The 22,306-nt window shown below is 48.7% G+C and overlaps 1 protein-coding gene across 1 annotated transcript in view; it reads left to right on the plus strand.

Annotated features, from left to right (window-relative positions):
* Positions 1–5,724: 5,724 nt before the first annotated feature.
* Positions 5,725–22,306, plus strand: part of LOC136577613 (splicing regulatory glutamine/lysine-rich protein 1-like) — a 345,106-nt gene continuing 328,524 nt past the window's right edge. The window contains exon 1 of the mRNA XM_066577535.1: positions 5,725–6,509. The gene's annotated coding sequence lies outside the window, so the exon portion shown is untranslated. The remainder of the gene's footprint in view (positions 6,510–22,306) is intronic.

Consider the following 22,306-nt stretch of genomic DNA (forward strand, 5'->3'; position numbering starts at 1 on the left):
ACCATTATACACACAGAGGCGCACACCATTATACACACAGAGGCACACACCATTATACACACAGAGGCACACACCATTATAACACACAGAGGCACACACCATTATAACACACAGAGGCGCACACCATTATAACACACAGAGGCACACACCATTATAACACACAGAGGCGCACACCATTATACCACACAGAGGCCCACACCATTATAACACACAGAGGCCCACACCATTATAACACACAGAGGCACACACCATTATACACACAGAGGCACACACCATTATAACACACAGAGGCACACACCATTATAACACACAGAGGCCCACACCATTATACACACAGAGGCGCACACCATTATACACACAGAGGCACACACCATTATACACACAGAGGCACACACCATTATAACACACAGAGGCACACACCATTATAACACACAGAGGCGCACACCATTATAACACACAGAGGCACACACCATTATAACACACAGAGGCGCACACCATTATAACACACACAGAGGCCCACACCATTATAACACACAGAGGCACACACCATTATACACACAGAGGCACACACCATTATAACACACAGAGGCACACACCATTATAACACACAGAGGCGCACACCATTATAACACACAGAGGCCCACACCATTATAACACACAGAGGCGCACACCATTATAACACACAGAGGCACACACCATTATAACACACAGAGGCGCACACCATTATAACACACACCATTATAACACACAGAGGCACACACCATTATAACACACAGAGGCACACACCATTATAACACACAGAGGCGCACACCATTATACACACAGAGGCACACACCATTATAACACACAGAGGCACACACCATTATAACACACAGAGGCACACACCATTATACACACAGAGGCGCACACCATTATACACACACAGAGGCACACACCATTATAACACACAGAGGCACAAACCATTATAACACACAGAGGCACACACCATTATACACACAGAGGCGCACACCATTATAACACACACCATTATAACACACACCATTATAACACACACCATTATAACACACACCATTATAACACACACCATTATAACACACACCATTATACACACAGAGGCACACACCATTATAACACACAGAGGCGCACACCATTATAACACACAGAGGCGCACACCATTATAACACACAGAGGCCCACACCATTATACACACAGAGGCCCACACCATTATAACACACAGAGGCGCACACCATTATAACACACAGAGGCCCACACCATTATAACACACAAAGGCGCACACCATTATACACACAGAGGCGCACACCATTATAACACACAGAGGCGCACACCATTATAACACACAGAGGCCCACACCATTATAACACACAGAGGCCCACACCATTATAACACACAGAGGCCCACACCATTATAACACACAGAGGCCCACACCATTATAACACACAGAGGCCCACACCATTATAACACACAGAAGCGCACACCATTATAACACACAGAAGCGCACACCATTATAACACACAGAGGCGCACACCATTATAACACACAGAGGCGCACACCATTATAACACACAGAGGCGCACACCATTATAACACACAGAGGCGCACACCATTATAACACACAGAGGCGCACACCATTATAACACACAGAGGCGCACACCATTATAACACACAGAGGCGCACACCATTATAACACACAGAGGCGCACACCATTATAACACACAGAGGGGCACACCATTATAACACACAGAGGCGCACACCATTATAACACACAGAGGCGCACACCATTATAACACACAGAGGCCCACACCATTATAACACACAGAAGCGCACACCATTATAACACACAGAAGCGCACACCATTATAACACACAGAGGCGCACACCATTATAACACACAGAGGCGCACACCATTATACACACAGAGGCGCACACCATTATAACACACAGAGGCGCACACCATTATAACACACAGAGGCGCACACCATTATAACACACAGAGGCGCACACCATTATAACACACAGAGGCACACACCATTATAACACACAGAGGCGCACACCATTATAACACACAGAGGCCCACACCATTATACACACAGAGGCGCAAACCATTATAACACACAGAGGCACACACCATTATAACACACAGAGGCCCACACCATTATACACACACAGAGGCGCACACCATTATAAGACACAGAGGCGCACACCATTATAACACACAGAGGCCCACACCATTATAACACACAGAGGCGCACACCATTATAACACACAGAGGCGCACACCATTATAACACACAGAGGCGCACACCATTATAACACACAGAGGCGCACACCATTATACACATAGAGGCGCACACCGTTATAACACACAGAGGCACACACCATTATAACACAGAGGCCCACACCATTATAACACACAGAGGCGCACACCATTATACACACAGAGGCGCACACCATTATAACACACAGAGGCCCACACCGTTATAACACACAGAGGCGCACACCGTTATACACACAGAGGCGCACACCATTATAACACACAGAGGGGCACACCATTATACACACACAGAGGCGCACACCATTATAACACACAGAGGCGCACACCATTATAACACACAGAGGCCCACACCATTATAACACACAGAGGCCCACACCATTATAACACACAGAGGCGCACACCATTATAACACACAGAGGCACACACCATTATAACACACAGAGGCGCACACCATTATAACACACAGAGGCCCACACCATTATAACACACAGAGGCCCACACCATTATAACACACAGAGGCGCACACCATTATACACACAGAGGCGCACACCATTATAACACACAGAGGCCCACACCGTTATAACACACAGAGGCACAGATTATATATATATATATATATATATATATATATTTTACACACACATACATACATACATACACACGGACACTTCTGTATACATATTTTTATACTTACCTGCATCCAATATGGTCCCACTGGCAGGTATAGCGGCTGCCCTCTGCTTGGGGCCCTCCTGCATACTTGGGGCCCTGATGTCTCCCCAGGCCTACAGCCATGGACAGTGGGAGGGCCGGTGATGGGAGGCCAGCGCTGACCAGGCTCACCCTGCAGCTGCTCCTCCTCAGCGCCGCTCTCCTCGCTGCAGGGATCATGTTCTCTGCACTCCCCTTCCCTCCTCCGCGGCCGTTGTCAGTCTGCTATCGGCACTCCTCTATTACTGTCTGCACTAGACAGAACAAGCCGAGAGAAGATCATCAACTGACAGCAACACTGACGGGAGGAAACTAACTGCGCCGCCGGCGGCCACAGAAGATGAGGCGGCGGGCCTTGTGTTTGCCCCCTGTGCTCCAGACCACCTGGGGTAACACGGGGGGATTCTCCATTTCTTCAGACATGGGATGTCACTCCGCTTTCTCCATACTGGGTAGGCCTGGGTCAGGCTTCCCTCACACGTCTGGTAGACAGGTGGTCCTCCACAGGAAGTCTCTCCACCTGACTAGATACAAACTAGTCTGGGTTCATCAGACTCGGCCGCCTATCACCGGGCACAGCGATATCCTGCCGCCGGCGGGCGCACTTCTTGCGATGAACCTATCTATAATGATGGGATCATGGCGGATAGTTGCAGCGATTTCCCACTGGTGGACATTGGGCTGCGCTTTCCATGGTTATCCTATGAAAGGCGTTCGCTGCGTTACCCACGTGCGGATTATTGCCGCGGGGAAAGCAGTGAAGAATGGCCGGTGGACAGGAGTCCTTGGGCTGCAGACTCCTCATTTGCACACCTTGCAAACACATATAGGCCGCCTGCAGACGGGCGGAAGTTCAGCGGCGGGATTTACGCCTGTGGAAGCCGCCATAGGATTGTGTTAGTAAACGCAATCCTCGGCAGACGGCCGCGGTTTGTCTGCGTGAAATCTTGCGCGGCAAACAAACCGCAGCATGTTCTATGTTCTCTGCGAGACCCACACAGAAATGTCACTCCCGGCCGCCGACTCTGCTCTGCGCATGCGCCGGCAGCCAGCACATAAAAGAGAGCCGGAGCTGTGGGGCGTGGGTGAGTACGCGCTGCCCTCTGCAGGCGCTTGGGTCCCATTCTCTCAGCCGGATCTGACCTGGCCGCCTGCAGAGGGGTCCGCGGTGGAATTTCCACCCTTGGAAGCTGCCATAGGATTGCGTTAGCAAGCGCAATCCTAGGCAGACAGCCGCAGTTTGTCCGTGCGAAATCTTGCGTTACAAACAAACCGCAACATGGCGGCCGCCGGCTCTGCGCATGAAAGAGCCAGAGCTGCAGGGCGCGGGTGAGTACCCGCTGCTGTCTGCAGGCGCTCTAGTCGGGTCCCGCTGCGCAGCCGGATCCAACCCGGCCGTCTGCAGGCGGCCTATCTCACACTCACCTGATGACAATGGATACACACAAACTGTTACATTTCCAGACATACCCAGACATTAACTTCTCACATGCTGCAGCTGTGCAATACTCATAACTCACTGACAAGACAGTTTTGCACAGAGCATCCACATGAAGACATGACAGTTATAGACATTTATGGAGGGGCCAGATATGTATATACACTTCGGTCCATTACAATGGAACCATGTTTATTAGAGATGAGCGAGCGTACTCGGAAAAGCACTACTCGCTCGAGTAATGTGCTTTATCCGAGTATCGCTGTGCTCGTCCCTGAAGATTCGGGTGCCGCTGCGGCTGACAGGTGAGTTGCAGCGGGGAGCAGAGGAGAGCGGGCGGGAGAGAGGGAGAGAAAGATCTTACCTCCGTTCCTCCCCGCTCTCCCCTGCAGCTCCCCGCTCCGTGCCGGCACCCGAATCTTCAGACCCGAACACAGCGATACTCGGATAAAGCCAATTACTTGAGCGAGTAGTGCTTTTCCGAGTACGCTCGCTCATCTCTAATGATTATACATGAATATATGAAACATATGAAACAAATCTGCCATCTCATTCAGTCTGATTACTAAATTACAGACGAGTGTCCCAGGGATTTATGGTGCTCTTAGTTTGGGTCAATAGACCTGCGGTCAGGCTGGGCTGCTCCTACATATTACAATGTGCCCGTAATACATTGGTCTGAAAGTGGTCTGAATAGCCAACATCATGATTAGCCCCAACTATAAGTAGCCACATCCCTTATAGGGCTCTGAGGCCGCCTGCAGACGGCCGGGTCGGATCCCGCTGTGAGAATTCTCGCAGTGGGACCCGACCAGCGCGTCACTCACCTCTCCCGTGGCTCCGGCTCTCTGATGTGCCGGCTGTCGGCCAGCCGGCGTATGCGCAGAGCGGAGTCGGCGGCCGGGGAGTGACATTTCTGTGCGGGGCTCTGCGAGCCCTTCACAGAAATAGAGCATGCCGCGATTTGTTTTCTGCGCAGGATTTCATGCGGACAAATCGCGTCCGTCTGCCTAGGATTGCGTTTTCTAACAGAATCCTATGGCAGCTTCCACGGGCGGAAATTCTGCGTGAAATCCTGCCGCAGAATTTCCACCCGTATGCAGGGGGCCTAACTCTTAGGGCTCTTTCACACGAGAGTATATCGGCCGCCGTTTTCACATATATATGCTACGATCTGATGCATCGGATTCTAATGCATCGGATCACATGGCCGTATTTCCGCGGCGTAAAAGCATCCGGTCAGCCAATATAGTGCCGGGCGCGTTTACGTTAGGCTGAAAAGATAGTCCTGGAACTATCTTGTCGGCCGCTGCACGGGCTCCTATGGGAGCCAATGACAGCAGCCGGAGAAGGGAGGTGGGAGGGAGTTTAGCAACGTGACTATTGCAAACAGCTGGAGGGGAGGACAGAGGAGGTGAGCTGGCGACGGAGAGGGAAGGGCAATGGCATGGCAGCCTCGGCGTCTATGCGCTGGGCCCATGATGTCTGAACGAGCGCACGTTATATTTGTGCGCCCGTTTACGCGTCTTTACGGCATCGGCGGGCACATGTAAAAACACCTACGGCTGTGTGACTGGGACTTTAGTTGTATTTTCTGGACAAGCCATTGGGCAGGTATCCCTCAATCATGTGGAGGCTGTCACCGATGGAGGAAGGAACAAAGTGGCAGCACATGTAAACCGGTTGAAGTATGGAAAGCTTGCATACTAAAAACAGTTTGCCACCGGCATCTGGAAATACAACAGTGACACTAATGAGCTGTGTGAAGTCAATGGAAGCCGTCCGCCCCCGGCCCGTCCGCAACTGACATTGCTGAGTCCGTGGAAAAAGGAGTTTAGAAAAAATAAACTTTACTGTGCATTTGTGACGGCGAGCGGTGCGGACCATCCGCAATACAGATGAAGCAAACCAGAAGCAGCTACACTTGGACGCGGCGGCTGCCAGGGTTGGATTTCGCATGCGGAATACGACCCACACGTGTGCATGTGGCCTTTATCGGTAGCACACAGTTGATGGATGTCCACATTGTCCGAGCAGAAGAATTTCAACGGGAACCAATGAAAAGTGAAGGTCAGTAACAACAGAAGAAACCTGCATGATCTGGCTACTATACCCCCATGCCCCCAAATCTAGAGAATGTTCCTAAGGGCGCGGTCACACGATCGTATATCGGCTGGGTTTTCACGCCCAGCTGATATACGTCGTCCCTCTCTACAGGGGGAGGAAGCTGGAAGAGAAGGGAGCAGTGCTCTGAGCTCCCGCCTCCTCTCCACCCCCTCTCCACTATTTGCAATGGGAAGGGGCGGAGCTAAGTTTCTGGACATAGCTTTACCCCTTTTCCAACCCTCCCATTGCAAATAGTGGCGAGGGGCAGAGGGGGGGGGGGGGTGGAGAGGGGACGAGAGATCAGTACCCTGCTCCCGGCTCTTCCAGCTTCCTCCCCCTGCAGAGAGGGACGACGTATATCGGCTGGGCGTGAAAACCCAGCCGATATACGATCGTCTGAATGCGCCCTAAAGTTGCGTGCACACTAACATAACTGGCATGTAATTTCTCATCTGTGCAAATAAGGAAGATTTAACAGGTATTAGTGTATCTTGATGCCACCAGGAATTCCTGGTGGAGTCAAGATTGACAGGGGGTCACGCCTCTGTACCTGATTGGCTGCACAGGTGGATGGGCTGCAGGTCTTGGGAGCCCACTAACGATTAATAGGAAAAGCATACAGTGTCCGCCCGTGCATGCAGCCAGCCAGCCCCAGCTGCAAGGTCGTTCCCGGCCCGGCGGCCACAATGCGTGCTTTGACAAACATACTGCGTCCCCCGTTGCAGGCAGGCTTACCTCCAAGTTCGTTCCTCGAAGCGCACAGCGTGGTCGGCAGCAGGGACAGGACTGCAGCATCACGCCCCTTCCCTGGTGGCACTGCAGGACAGAGACCACAGGGCCGTGGGACAGAGACTCATCACCGGCGGATGCTGTCTTCCGCAGTAAGAGGAGGAGAGCTCAGGGATCAGACAACACGGGAGAACAGTGACTCACTGCTGGCGGTGTGATAGACATGATAATTATTTAGTATAAAATGTCTATCAATATTTGTATATAACCCAAATGTATTTTGCTATTGTAATGACTTTCAGCTCTGAGGAGTTCAAAGGACACACACAATCTAATCATGGTATTTGCTAGCCAATGGATGGGTGATGTATTTGCTCTAAATACATCGAAGTTGCTCAACCAGTTTCTAAGAAGTTAAAGGGCCATAGTGTCGTGTATATCCTGTGTGTTTACCTAGGCCCCCTTCCACTCTTCAAACACAAGCTAGTTAAACACATCTTGTCAACTACACAGAATTCCTTAAGGTTGTCTGCATGCTAAAGAATACAAAGTCCATACTATGGCGGACGTGAGAGAGGGTGGGCAGAGAGGTGGGCAGAGAGGTGGGGGATTCTGTATGATCCGACAAATGAGAATCCTATATGTTACTGATGTAACCTGTTGCACGCCCATTGTGTGTCTGTACAATAAAAGGCCCTGTCTGGCTGTTTCTGGACGGAGAGCCATTTTTAACATGAGATTCATACCTTGTGTTTGACTTGGTCAGTGTGCGCATACTGCTTCCACACAATTAGGAAAGCGACAAAATACCCCAAAGCCTGCTGGAGAAATCATATTCCAGATCAGTGGAGTCCCTGGGTGAGCGAGTGGATCTGTGAGGTTACAGCCTGGAACGTATGGAGATCGGCAGATGGCACGCAGAACTCAGGGGCCCGAAAATCTACAGAACACGGTAAGATTGCTTTATGTAAATCTACCGATGTGATCTGGGTTCTGACTGCTAAATCTGCCTGTATCTGATCCAGACTGGACCTTCACTGAAAGACAGGTCTGTCCACTCGAAAAATCACCACGTTACCTGTCTAGGGGTATTTTGTACGCTGTGTATGCTGTTGTGTCTGAGACGGTTAAAAATTGTTTATGCAAGACCAAGAGATAAATTCTGTGAGGGTTAATGTGTCGGGAGGGCGGACTCGGCTGTTTAAGTCTGAGGGAACACGCCAGTGACACGTGCTCCTAGGTAAAACTAGTGTGAGGTTAGGAAGATTTATGATACGTATACTTAACTTTATGATTGAGCGTGTTATGTTCTCATATGTGGAAAGGTATATACGTATGAAGTATAGTCGTGCTTTGTGACGGCTGATTTCTCCAGAATATTATTGAGGTTTTGGTCATTGAAAATAATCGTCAGTCTCTGTGTATAGCTAAATGTCCTGTCTAGATCGTGTACAAGGAGTGCTCTTGGGGATTACTAGTATACAGTGGGCTGTTATAAAGGTAGATGAGATATATATATACCTTGAGCCGTTGTGGGTATTCTCCAGTAATCCCGTCTGTCTGCTATTATAGAAACAATGTGCAGTGTTGATTATTGGGGGAGGGGTGCTGGTAAGAGAGTGGACTGAAGTTAAGCCACTAAGAGCACTTCTCAATTAACCCTTTCTGTTTACTTTGTCTTTCCCTGTGTTTTATAGAATTAATGCGTATTGTAATCTGAGTGGGAAAGAAGGGTTATATGGGAAGGATTTGAAGAAAGCAGATTTTACAAAAGAAACAGTACTGTGTGCAGAAACTTTGAATAGAATAGAATAAGCAGGTAGCATAGAGTTGAGCAAAGTGAGCAAGGACAAAGGTCATAGAGCTTGTGATTTGGTTACTGAACAATGGGAAAGGATCAGGAAAAGTTGCAGAAAGAAATGCCAGGTTATAGACAGATAAGATAGGTTGTAGAAAGTTTTCAGAAGATGAGCAGGAAGCCTAGCAGAAAGAAATGTGTTTTTAGATTGCTAGAAGGAGGTATAATGTAGTTAAGAGATTGAAGAGGGGAAAGCATGTAGGGGGGGTATGTGTATTGCTTATGAACAATGTAATGTCTTTGTGTTGACTGCGGCCCCTCCCTGTAATGGCGGCCGTGCTTGCAATGTTTACAATCCAACATAGTGTGACTCTGCAGTAAATGTAGTGAGGCCTGCCCCCACCCTGAAGTTATTTCCCCCCATGTGCTCACTTTCAGGGTGTGTGATGTTACTTCCGGTCCCTCCCCATCCGGGACAGGACCTGGCCCCGCCCCTTCCTCCTCCAGCGGCCATCTTGCCTCACCTGGACGTGCTGCTACTCAGCAGCCATTTTGCCTCACCTGGGAGTGCTGCTGCCCCTGGCCCCGCCCCTTTCTGCCTCTGGCGGCCATTTTGCTGCATTTGGGAAGCCTATATTTCCCAATGCCACTGTATCCAGTGCTAACATCATGATTGTCTGAAGTAAGGTTTTGTTTGACCAGACTTTGTTACGCTCCAAGATGTGGCCACTTTGGATGTGTGATAAGTTCAGGGAAACAAACCTTTGTGGAGATGCAGCTTGGGACATAGTAGATGACTAAGCTGGTTTATAGTGCATGGAAGATTGGAGTTGATGCATGGGGGGCAGAGACCAGGAATACATGACAGGGGACGCTCTCTCATGTTCCCAGGGGCTCTGTTTTCCACTGCCCGCTTCTCCAATGGATACTCAGACCGATGATGTTATGGAAGGCTCCTACAGATGGAATAATTTCCCTATAGTCACCCAGCAAACTTTTTCATGCAATTTGGTGAAGTAATTTTACTTTTTATGTGAAGAAAGAGGGACTGAATTGCCCAGAGTAGGATGTTAAGTCATCCGTATTCTTTAGTTTTTCTTTAAGTCTTTTGTATATTCTAGTGTCAGTCTACACTGAAGCTATAATTATATTCCGACAGGAGAGTAAAAGCTAAACGCTGGCCATACCCTGAAATACTATTACACTGGGTGACGTAAAATTTGAATCGTGTGGCGACCCCTTGTGTTAAAAAATGCTAACTGCGACCTGAAATAAAAAAAAATTTTTTTTTAAGGAGATTTTCGCTCAGACTTCGCTGCATACAATGTCACCTTGACCTACAAAGTGCTTGTTTTTGTGCCTCTTGGTTTACTAGTTTGAACGCAATGACTCTTTTTCCATTGAGTATTGCGGTTCAAAAGGGGGGAGGCATAGGTGATCTGGGTCATAGATGATCTAGGTGTTGTAGATCAGCTATTGGGTTTGAAAAAAAAATAAATAAATGATTTTGTGCTACAAGATTCCGAGCCATGTGAAATAGAACATCAGCACGATTATTTAGTACTAATTCAGTAAGAAACTGCAGATATGCAAACAGTTACCAGAACCCCTGTTGATAATGCATATGTTGAGCTTTTTGCAGATGGTACCAGGGTGAGGATTGATGACTCCACATCGGATATGCAGTGGTCACACAACAAGATGTCCTAGAAGCAGAAGCTCTGCCTCCGCATGTCACAGTACAATAAGCGGAATGGAAGGCCCTCACTGAGGCGTGTAGAGTGGCGAGAGGTAAGACCGGCAATCCTTTACACTGACTCCTGGTATGCATTTGGCATAGCTCATGATTACGGCCCAATATGGAAGGCCAGACAGTTTTTTACCTTAGCAGGACAACCAATTGAGAATGGTGCAGCGGTACAGAGTCGCATGGAGGCCCTACTTCTACCTGACAAAGTTGAGAGTTCGCACCGATTCCTACACTGGAGAGGCGAGAGACGACACCCTCGCTGACAGCGCAGCAAAGGCAGTGGCCCTCAAGCCGTGGAAGAAAGAAGAAAGATACTGACAGCATGAGTCAGTGGTAAAAAACTTTGGACATTGACAAAAATTTGGACTTTGATATGCTAAAAGACTTTTACAGTTACAAGCCAGCAAGGAAGAAAAGAATAAATGGACTAATATGGGAGCAGCAGAAACAGGACAGTGTGTGGTGAACGGTCAACAGCACTTGCCCACCACAGTTCCTGTATCCCATGATGGCCCAGCTGATGGACGGAAAGACCCACCTAGTAAAGCAGTAATGACGACGACGCTTGAAAGAGGTTGGGCGACTTCTAGGTTCTCTGTAGCTGCTGCATCATTTGTCCGGTTTAGCATGATCTATGCCATGGGTAAGTCAGGGCAGAAGTAAATTTGCCACATCACACTTGCCGGGACCACTCTACCCATTTCAGGGATTGCAAATTGACTACGTTCAGCTCCCACTTGTTGGGAAGTATGAATACGTGCTTGTTGTTGATGTCTTTGCAGGTTGGAGGCCGACCCTGTTACCAAGGTAAACAAGTAGGTAACCGCAAAGAAGCTCATGAACGAGGTAAACTGTGAATATGGGGTACCAGAGGTGATTCAGAGTCAGACAGAGGTATAAACTTCGCAGGTGAATGTAACATGTCATGTCTGCTCTGGGTGTATCCCAGGCCTTTTACATACTCTACCATCCTTAGAGTAGTGGAAAGGTGGAGAGACGTAGTGGCACGCTAAAAAGTAAGATACTTAAAAATGACGCCACTTTGGAAAGACTGTCATCCAATAGCCTTATACAGTGATAGATATGAACCCAGGGGGGATTATACATTATCTCCCTACGAGATTGTTTGGGCTAGCTCCAAGGCTAGGTTGTTACTATCCTCAGTGGTTACAATTACAATCTGATGTGTTGACTGAGTATGTGATTTCCGTTGTTAAAGAACTAACCAAAGCCTATGCACAGGTGTTCTCTTCCAGACTCAGAGGCAGACACTGGGACACATATCTTGCAGCCTGGGGATTGGGTGTGCATCAAGAAGTTCCCCAGGAAGCACCCTCCTGAGCCCCGATTTGATGGCCCCTACCAGGTGCTTCTGACTACTGCCACAGCTGTGAAACTAGCCGAAAGACTTACATGGATCCACGCTTCATACTGTAAGAAAGCTTCAGATCCGGGAGACCAGTCTTAGTTGTGCCAAAGACGTTACTCTGGTTAGGGCTAGTGAGAGAGGAAGGTAGCAACTGGAATCCTTAGTCGGAAGAATATGGGGGTATGGTTACCTTCTAGTATAACTCGTCCAATGCTCAAGTAGCTGCATATTCCTTCGACTATTGTACTGTGGTCCCGTGTCTAGGCGCAAGATCCCACCGCAGGCCAGATTTAGCTCAGTCCAGCTGGTTATATGACTTATATACCCGGGGAATACAATATGTTTGCGCCACTGATAACGTCTGGGGAGAAGACTGCCGTTATTGGGGATTAGTGGGATGGAACGCAGGAACAGACTAGTCCTATAAACCGCGAAGTGCCTTAAATAAGAAAAATAAGAGCGGGAAATCCCTAATTAGTCGTATAACCCTCCTTGAGAATAATAAGGACAGCAGGTATTGGAAGGCTGAACTTAGTATGCTGCTTGGTTTTAATGCGGTTGTTACACTAACCATGGGAGATCCAAGCCCGGGGGACGGGGAGACTTATAGTCTGGGGACATACCGGTACGGGAGGATAGATCCCTTAGGGAAGTTTAAAATAAGGGGTATGGTAGATGCAGCCGAATGGAAGCCTTCACTTAGTCCCGTGCCCATAATTAACCCCCTCCGCCGTAAGATAAAGACCTTGACGAACATGATGATCATAGCCGACCCTACCTTTGAGGACACCTTGACAGTAGCGACTGGCTACTCTGACCAGAATCTCTGGTTGGAGTTGATGAGGTACAATGCTAACAGGAGCAACAAGTCTAACTGTTGCGTGTGCGGTAGTGCCCGACTACACTCGGGGATGGTCCCCCTAAATCTCCCTGTAGATGCTGAAGAGTGGTTTATTAGTCTCTTCACGAACATTTCCGCTAATTACACTGTCCGTGAGAAATGGAAGAAGGAATACTCTATAACTACTTAAGTGTTTTGCACCGGAGAGAGTATTACTGACTACCCTGGAAACTACACCTGCCAGGCAAATAGGCAGGGTGGAGGGAGATTTTTGGGGAACTCACCAACGGGTATTGCTCCTCCTACAGTATGATAGGAGGGGAATAGATGCAGAATCAGGTGCAGTCCTTAGGAGACGTTTACTGGCTTTGTGGAGGCATGAGGTAGAGGACCCGCCTGGAGGGTAATTGGACAGGGGAGTGTGCCTTAGTAAAGCCCTTATGTTCCTCCACATCCTGTCAGACACCAACGTTTCCCTTGTTTGAAAAAGATGAAGAGCCAGTTCCGATAATGCCAACCACATACGCTACCAAAGAAAAGGAGAAATGTACTAGTACTGTGCCTGCCCCGATCTCCTAAGATGGATTGTCAGTGGAATTCCCATTTGCCTAGGGATAGTGCAGAGGACCTTAGGTTCCGGCGAGGGCACACCCTGTGGGGTGTTAACTTGTACAGATAGAGGGTATGGATGCCCGGAAATGAGCCCAGGGAATCCATGGCCTCCCTCTGAGGTGAGGTAGGGATCCCCCCCTCCTAGGAGTAGGGACTTACGGGCAGTGGGAAAGCCCTGACGCAAGGGTGAGGCGACTTGGACGTGTTCACCATTAGGACTATCTCCAGGAGGGACATTGGTGTGGGTGAAGATTAGGGAGTCCCACGCCGTGCGTACCTATGTACGCTACTAGTATTGTAACATTATGCTAGAGCGAGAAGAGAGACCCCTGGTGGTAGTTTTGATCTACACGTGTACATTGACATCATAGGATAGCCAAGGGGGGGTACCTGACAAGTTTTAAAAATTAGAGATCAAGTTAAAACTAGATTCGAGTCCATTTTCCTGATCATTATGGTAAATAAACGTTGACTGGATTAATTATGTTTATTATAATTAGCAGTGGTTTATAAATTATACTAGAGATGCCTTATAGGGACTAGTCGACCAATAGGACCTACCTCGACTATGACTTTTTTTTTAAAATAGAGTGACCTTAGATATGACTTTAGCTAAAAAGGGGAGTGTCTGAAAGATGATAGGGGAGACTTGTCATACCTACATCCTAGACGACACGTGACCCGCGGGTAAAGACGCAGTTGCTATTAAGAAGCTGACCACACTAACTAAAAAGAGCTAACTTTTGGGACCAGCACTCGCCATGGATGAGCGGGTGGTAAAGGATCCTGGCACAGACGGGCGTCGCTGTTGTATGTGAACTGATTACCTTTTCTGTTCTAGTCTGCTGTGTTATCCCCTGTGTCAGAGAGACCTGTGAAACTGATGCTGGAAAAGCCGCTCCCATCATGAGTTTGCTGGATGCATCCCCAGAAGGAGTGGACAAGTCCTACACCCCCTTGAAGACCCTAAAACGAACCTTCAACGCGCTCCAGTTATAGGCTCATGCGCAGAGAACTGTGAAAATTAGAGGATAGACATTTTAAGGGGGGATTGTGATAGACATGATAATTATTTAGTATAAAATGTCTATCAATATTTGTATATAACCCAAATGTATTTTGCTATTGTAATGACTTTCAGCTCTGAGGAGTTCAAAGGACACACACAATCTAATCATGGTATTTGCTAGCCAATGGATGGGTGATGTATTTGCTCTAAATACATCGAAGTTGCTCAACCAGTTTCTAAGAAGTTAAAGGGCCATAGTGTCGTGTATATCCTGTGTGTTTACCTAGGCCCCCTTCCACTCTTCAAACACAAGCTAGTTAAACACATCTTGTCAACTACACAGAATTCCTTAAGGTTGTCTGCATGCTAAAGAATACAAAGTCCATACTATGGCGGACGTGAGAGAGGGTGGGCAGAGAGGTGGGCAGAGAGGTGGGGGATTCTGTATGATCCGACAAATGAGAATCCTATATGTTACTGATGTAACCTGTTGCACGCCCATTGTGTGTCTGTACAATAAAAGGCCCTGTCTGGCTGTTTCTGGACGGAGAGCCATTTTTAACATGAGATTCATACCTTGTGTTTGACTTGGTCAGTGTGCGCATACTGCTTCCACACAATTAGGAAAGCGACAAAATACCCCAAAGCCTGCTGGAGAAATCATATTCCAGATCAGCGGCCACTAGGTAGCGCCAAAGGACAGCACAGAGGACCACACACTGTGAGAGCTGGCGGCGGCCGAGTATAGCAGGAGGATTACACCAGGGAGCCCATAGAGCAGGAGGCCACAGCGGCAGGAGAGGCTGACTGACAGCCGGCACACGCACAGCACTGGGAACTTACACTGATGTCGGTGAGGACAGTCACAGGGCTGGGAAATCATGCTTTGTTGCACCTTCCAGGACCTTAACATCTTGCACCAATTGCTAGCTAGGGGTGTGACAGGGGCATTCCTCCTGTCAAACCCCTAGCTTCCGGTGGCGTCAAGGTACACTAATACCAATTTAACAATACCTCTGCAGCGCTACCTATTGGATGGCAGCATTCTTGCAAATCCATGTCCAACCCTTTATAGAGGTCTTAAAGATTGATAATTGTAAGCCAAGCCAGAATCCATACACAGACAGCTGTTTCAGGGTGTTTGCCCCTCATCAGTGTGCAGTAAGATCCTGGCTTAGCTAGTGAGAGGCCTGTGTCTTAAGGAGCAGGGAGGAGAACTGACAGGTCTCCGCGGGGAGCCAATCTGATAGAAAGGCTCAACGCGGAGAATCGCGGCAAATCATAGCATGCCGCGATTTGAATCCCGTGAGCAGAGAATCGCTATGATTCTATGGGAAGCGTTCACTGCATTACCCGCGGTTGGATTATCGCCACGGATAACGCAGTGACATATCACCCGTGGACAGGAGGCCTTAGGCCTCCTGTCCACGGGGAAAATAAGATCCGCTGCAGATTCTCAATGGAGAATCTGCAGCGGGTCCCTCCTGCCCCGCGGACATGAGCGCCGAAAATAGCAATTTAAAAGCATTTACCTATCCGGCGCGGGCGGGGAAAGTCAGCTGTTCCTCACGGCCGGATCTTCATTTTCGGCCGGCGGATGAATTCCTGACGCCGGCGGCACGTCGCCGGCACGTCGTCGACGTGCCGCGCGCATGCGCCGGGCACATCCGCCGAGCCGAAGCAAGGAAGATGCGGCCGTGAGGAAGAGGAGACCTTCCCGGTCCGCTACGGATGGTAAATACTTTAAATTCCTATTTTAGGTCTCCCGCGGATCCGGACGGCTTCCATAGGCTTCAATAGAAGCCCGCGGGAGCCGTCCCCGCGGGAGACCCGCACGAAAATGGAGCATGGTCCAGATTTTTCCATGCTCCATTTTTTTTAAAATCCCTTTTATTGACGATCCGCGGGTATTTATCTACCCGCGGGTGGTCAATGCATCCCTATGGGGTGCGGATCCGCATGCGGGAGATCCGCTGCGGATCTTAAATCATATTTTGCCCGTGGACATGAGCCCTTAAGAAGAGCATCTAGAAGGTGAGTGAGGAGACTTATAAGGCCATGCATGCTCTTCTGGGAGATATATGTAAATAAGGAAGATGGAACAATACCTCTGCAGCGCCACCTATTGGATACATACAGCTGTCTGTATGGATTCTGGTTTTGTTTTCGATTCCCAATCTTTGTTAAGACCTGTATAAGACCTATATAAAAGGGTTGGACTTTGCAGGAATGCTGCAATGCAAAACTTGGCGCTGCAGAGGTATTGTTCCACCTTCCTTATTTGCATATATGCTCTAATAAGGTACATTAAAAGGCGATGTACTCTTGGCACAGTCCTTTTAATCCCTTAAGGACATGGCACTTTTTTTCGTTTTTTCCTCCCCTTTTAAAAAAATCATAACTCCTTTATTTTTAGACGTATTTGGGCTTGTTTTTTGCGGGACGACTTGTATTTTTTAATGGTGCTATTTGATGTACCATATAATGTACTGAAAAACGGTTTAAAAATTCTAAGTGAAATAAAATTTAAAAAAAAATAAATTCCGCCATCTTTCGGTATGCCTTTTTTCAATAGTGTGCAAAGTGCAACAAAAATGATGTGATAACTTTATTCTATGGGTCCTACGATTACTAGGATACCAAACTTAGATCGTTTTTTTTAAGTTCTATTACTTTTTTTGGTTTTCAAATATATTTAATTTTTTACAATTATTTTCTGCCTCCATCTTCTGAGCACATGAACGTTACTATTTTTCAAGCGATCATTTTTTTTGTGGGACGTCCTGTAGTTTGCATTGGTTCAATTTTGGAATGCATTAGAGATGAGCGAACGCACTCGTTTAGGGCGCTTTCACAATCGAGCACCGCTTTTTTCGAGTAACTGACTACTCGGGCGAAAAGATTCGGGGGGCGCCGGTGGTTGCAAAGGGGAGTGGGGGGGGGGGGGGGGAGAGTGAGAGAGCTCCCCCCTGTTCCCCACTGCTACCCCCCGCTCCACCAGGCCGCCCCCCGAATCTTTTCGCCCGAGTAGTCAGTTACTCGAAAAAAAAGGTGCTCGAGTGCAAAATGGCCGTAAACGAGTACGTTCGCTCATCTCTAGAATGCATACGACTTTTGATTGCTTTTCATTGGAGACAAGGTGACCAAAAAAGCACATTTCTGGTGTCCGTTATTTTTTTTTCTGATGATCGTGTGGTAAATATGTTACTTTGATAGATTGAACTTTTTTTGATGCAGGGATATCAAATATATATTTTTGTTTTATTATTTAGATTCTTTTATTACAAATATGGCAAAACGTTGTTTTTTTTAACTTTTATTCCTTTTTTTAAAATAATTAGTAAAACCTTATTGTTCTTACATGATGGCTTGATAGGCATTCTGCCAAGATAGCCCTGGGGCCTTTCTGAAGGCGCCCGGCTGCCGTGACAGCTGCACGGCTCCCCGGGATCTCACCGCGTTGCGGCCATATGGGAACCTCGAACATCGTTCGGGGGATTTAAACGCCGCTGTCAGAATTGACAGCAGCATTTAAAGGGTTAACCGCTCCGATCAGCCGTGTGGCTTATTGGAGCTGTTGTCGGCGGGTGTTAGCTGTAATAAACGGCTGGCGCCTGCGTTGTATGAGGATAGATCTCCCCGCGTCCTGTCACATGAGCGTATGCGTATTTGCGCCACATATTTGCGAGCACAAGTGCATTTTCTGTACTTTTTGAAGGATCACATTGTTTGCACGCACAAAAAAATGACATGTGCTGTAAGGACCCGCGGTTGGCGGGTCCCTCGTGCCCTCACAGCCGGCCCTGTCACACGAGCTGCTACTGTGCGGCACAGGGGAGCCCCGGCCCTTGTCACCTCCCCTGGCTGCCGAGCTCCTCCTCGCCTCCGGGTTGCTAGGGACGCGGTGGGTGTTGCCCTGCGCCGCGTCCTCAGTATCATGGCAACCAGGCATGTGTGTACTTCCCTGCCTCCTGCAGGGCTGGGGGCGGGTGCCCCGCGTACCCTCTTGTTGCCGACTCGGATAGTTTGACTCTCCTAGCTGTTTGTTCCAGTGTCTGTCTGTTTGCTAGTCCCGGTGTTCCCCTTCCCCAGTGAGTGTAGGGACCATCGCCCAGTTGTCGCCCTGGGTCTTTGCATCAGTAGGGCAGCTCAAAACATGCAGATGGGATTCCTTCCCGGCATTCGGGTCACACGCACAGGAAGAAATCGCAGCATGCTCAATTTTCCTGTGGATCTGCCACACGGACGGCGCCTATGGAAGCCGTTCGTATCCACGGTACAGCCGCAGCTGTTTTGTGCTTTGCCGCTTATACGCGGGAGAACAGGAGATTTTTAAAAATATTGGTGCGCATGCACGCGGCACGCTGCCAGAGTGCCGAGCACATCCGCCGACCGGAAGAAAGAAGATCCGGCCAGCACAGAGGGGAGCCCCGCAGCATCCGGAGAGGTGAGTATAATGTATTTTCCCTCTCCATGTCCACGGGCATGCACGGATTTCACTGCGGGATTCACCAGTAAAATCCGTGCGTGCAAGTGGGCATGCGGCCTAAGAGAGAGAGACAGAGATGGATAGATAGACATGCAGATATAGATACATACCCCTGGTGGCCGGACCTCTTCTTTGGTGAGGAGAGCAGCTGTGTCAGCAGGAGGTCAGCAGCAGGGAGATGACCTCATCATCCCTGCTCCACTCAATGCTGTGCTGAGCTGAGCCGGTGAGTCTGTGTCCTCTCTGCTCCTTCCCCCACCTCCCTCTCCTCTTTCTCTGTCCTCCCCCCTCCCTTCTCCTACTCTCCTCTCTGGCTCGTGCTGTCAGCCGGACCGCACTAAGCACGCGGCAGCCGACAGTGCAGTGCAAAGTATATGGTGGAGGGCGGCCTCTGGCCCCCTCAAGCGCAGAGGCTGGCTTGCCATTGTGACCCCGGCACCCCCTGCTGGTACGCCTGTGGTTGCAGGTATTCTCAGGGACTTCCAGTTTCCCAGACCCCCGAGTCCTGACCGTGCTGATGCTCGCAGCCATTGAAATGACCAATATGTTTAGTGAGTTATTTGCCTCTTTCTCTGCGCAAATGCGCATGAAAATAGAGCATGGCGCGACCGAAATGTGTACGCAAAATATGTGCATGTGAACAAACCCATTGAAATCAATGGGTTCTATTCTATGTGTATTGCACACTCAAAATTTGCAGATACGCCCGTGTGACAAAGGCCTAAGAGCTGACAGCAAACCCATAGGCTGCAGACCTTCACCTCTTGTATACTTCTGGCACATCTAGAGCTGCATTCTATAGTATAGGAGTTAACGGGAAGCCTACAGAATGCAGCTCTGGCTGTGAATAGAGTGTATTAGTGTAGTGGCCCAGACTTATAGCCCACTTCAGAATCTCTTTTATGTTTGGCTCATGCTGAAGTGTTCCATAGGGTGACTCAGGACACAGGGCATACGCTGAGGAGCTGGGAGGGTATAGTGGTCATCTGTCACAGTGGCACCTACCAGGCTTCCTCCCGGACGGACACACGTAGCCTCGGCCAGAGCAGCGCTTGGCCTCTTCCGCACACCCCTAGGAGAGGAATGGCCAATATAGATGGAACAAGAATACATCTTTGTGACGCATGACGCCACCGTTCCTATTACCCACTGGTATGACCCTCAGTAGTAATAAAAAGAATTCACGGACAATGTAAGGTTGAAGTACCTCAGTCTCTGGGAACAGTCAGGGCCTGGCAAACCATTACTTGGGAAATGTCAAATATCCACACAAATCAGAAACAAACTAGTGCAGGTAAGAACAGACAGTTGAGGGTCAGGGAGGAAACTCAGGATGACATCGGTCCTGCAGGCCTGCGTTATCTGTCAGGTACCGCTCCTGGAAGGGAAACTCTCCAGAGGAGGATAGGGGTAGAGTCACTCCACAGACACTCTTTCAACACAGTACCTCTGCACGGTGGTCTGGGACTTCTTTTCTCACACTCTCTCAGTCTCTCTTTCTCCCCACTCTCTATTGGCTCCTGGCATTAGGGTCCTCAGGATACCTCTCCTCTTCCTCCATCACTTGACCACATATGGCCGGAACTCCACTCCTCTCACTGTGATAAGCTCAAGACTGACTGACTGACTTACTACCACACCAAATCACTCTTAAATGTTAATCTCTCACATACCACATGACAGGACATAAATTGATACATTTGCTGGCATCTCCCAGTCTCATGCAGACATTAACCTCTCACTTGCTGCAGCTGTGCAATACACATAACAGGGGACTAGACAATTTGCACAGTGCATCTACACAAAAGACATTACATGTATGACAGGAATAGACGTTCTGGGCCGCTACAGTGCCTTTGTATTGTCTGCAACTTCTGTGTGCATGAAGTATGTGTTGCACCTCTGCAGGAATGCAAGGGCTAATGTCTGCAAGTGAGCTGTCTATGTCTAGTAATGCATCCTTTTGTGTCATGAGTCTATGGTCACCTGACCATGCTCGATGGAGGTGTGAGGGAATAGGGTCGCTAGCGCAGGTGGTGGGGCAAGTGGAGGAGAGCAGTCTGGAGACTTCTTCCTCTGTCATTGGTCTAAGTACAGAGAGTGAACAGGAGCTAGATGCAGTGCTGACGAGACTAGGGTCGAGGCTAGTCTGGGATTGGGAGGTTATTTCCTGCCGGATGTCGTTGATTTTCTTTTTGAAGTAAGCAGCCAGCTCTTCAGCGCTGAGATCTGTCACAGGGGGCTGCGGTTTTGCGCTGAGAAGGGAGTGGAAAGTGTCAAAGAGTCTTTTAGGGTTATGGAATAGTGAGGAGAGGAGAGAGGTGAAGTAGACTTGTTTGGCATGGTGGAGGGCGAGGTTGTAGGTTCTGAGCATGAATTTGAAATGGAGGCAGTCTACGGACTTTGAGACTTTCTCCACAGTCCTTGAGTACACTTAGAGCACCCCCGGATGAAGCACATATTAAAAGAAAACCAGGGAGGGTATGCACGGACTAATGGTTGAGCTAGAAGGGTGTCTCAGTGGGGCAGGTGGGAGGGTAATAATTAGGGGAACTAGAGGGTAGGCCAAGATTAGGAGAAATGTCCCCTGCTGCTACTAACAACAGGATAGCGAGGGTGAGCAGAAGGGTAGGGGACTTATGAGGGCGATAGTTATGTTCACTGTGGCTTTGGGGGATTGAGGTGTTTTATGAGAATGAAGAGTGCGTGAGCTGTGCATGTGTGAAGGAAGTAGAGAGGGGCTGATATGGATAGAATGCACCAGAGGGGGGCGCTGGACATAGGTTTGATAGAAAACAGTAAAGATAAGAATAGAGCCTACAGTAGTAGTGATGGTCAGGAAATGCAAGGTTTTAGGACAATTTATGCGGCATACCTGTTTCTTGCCCTGTTGAACTGCCATATAGCATCTTGTATTCAATGGGAGCCTTTTAGTTTCAAGGAACAATGCTGCTACTCTGGGGCTCCAGCCAGTAACGTTACTATAGGAATGCAGAGAGTGTGCTTGCATCTGACCCTGGAGCCTTAGGGGGTCCATAAGGTCTCTCTTCTCAATGTGATGAAACCAGTACTATAAATGAAGTATTATAGTTAGGAGCCCCTGTTACAGGTTTTGCCTTGGAGTCCAGCAGCTATAACTTACTCCTTTGGAGCATGGATACCAG

The sequence above is a fragment of the Eleutherodactylus coqui genome, chromosome 8 (assembly GCF_035609145.1).
Source record: "Eleutherodactylus coqui strain aEleCoq1 chromosome 8, aEleCoq1.hap1, whole genome shotgun sequence".
NCBI classification, from domain to species: domain Eukaryota; kingdom Metazoa; phylum Chordata; class Amphibia; order Anura; family Eleutherodactylidae; genus Eleutherodactylus; species Eleutherodactylus coqui.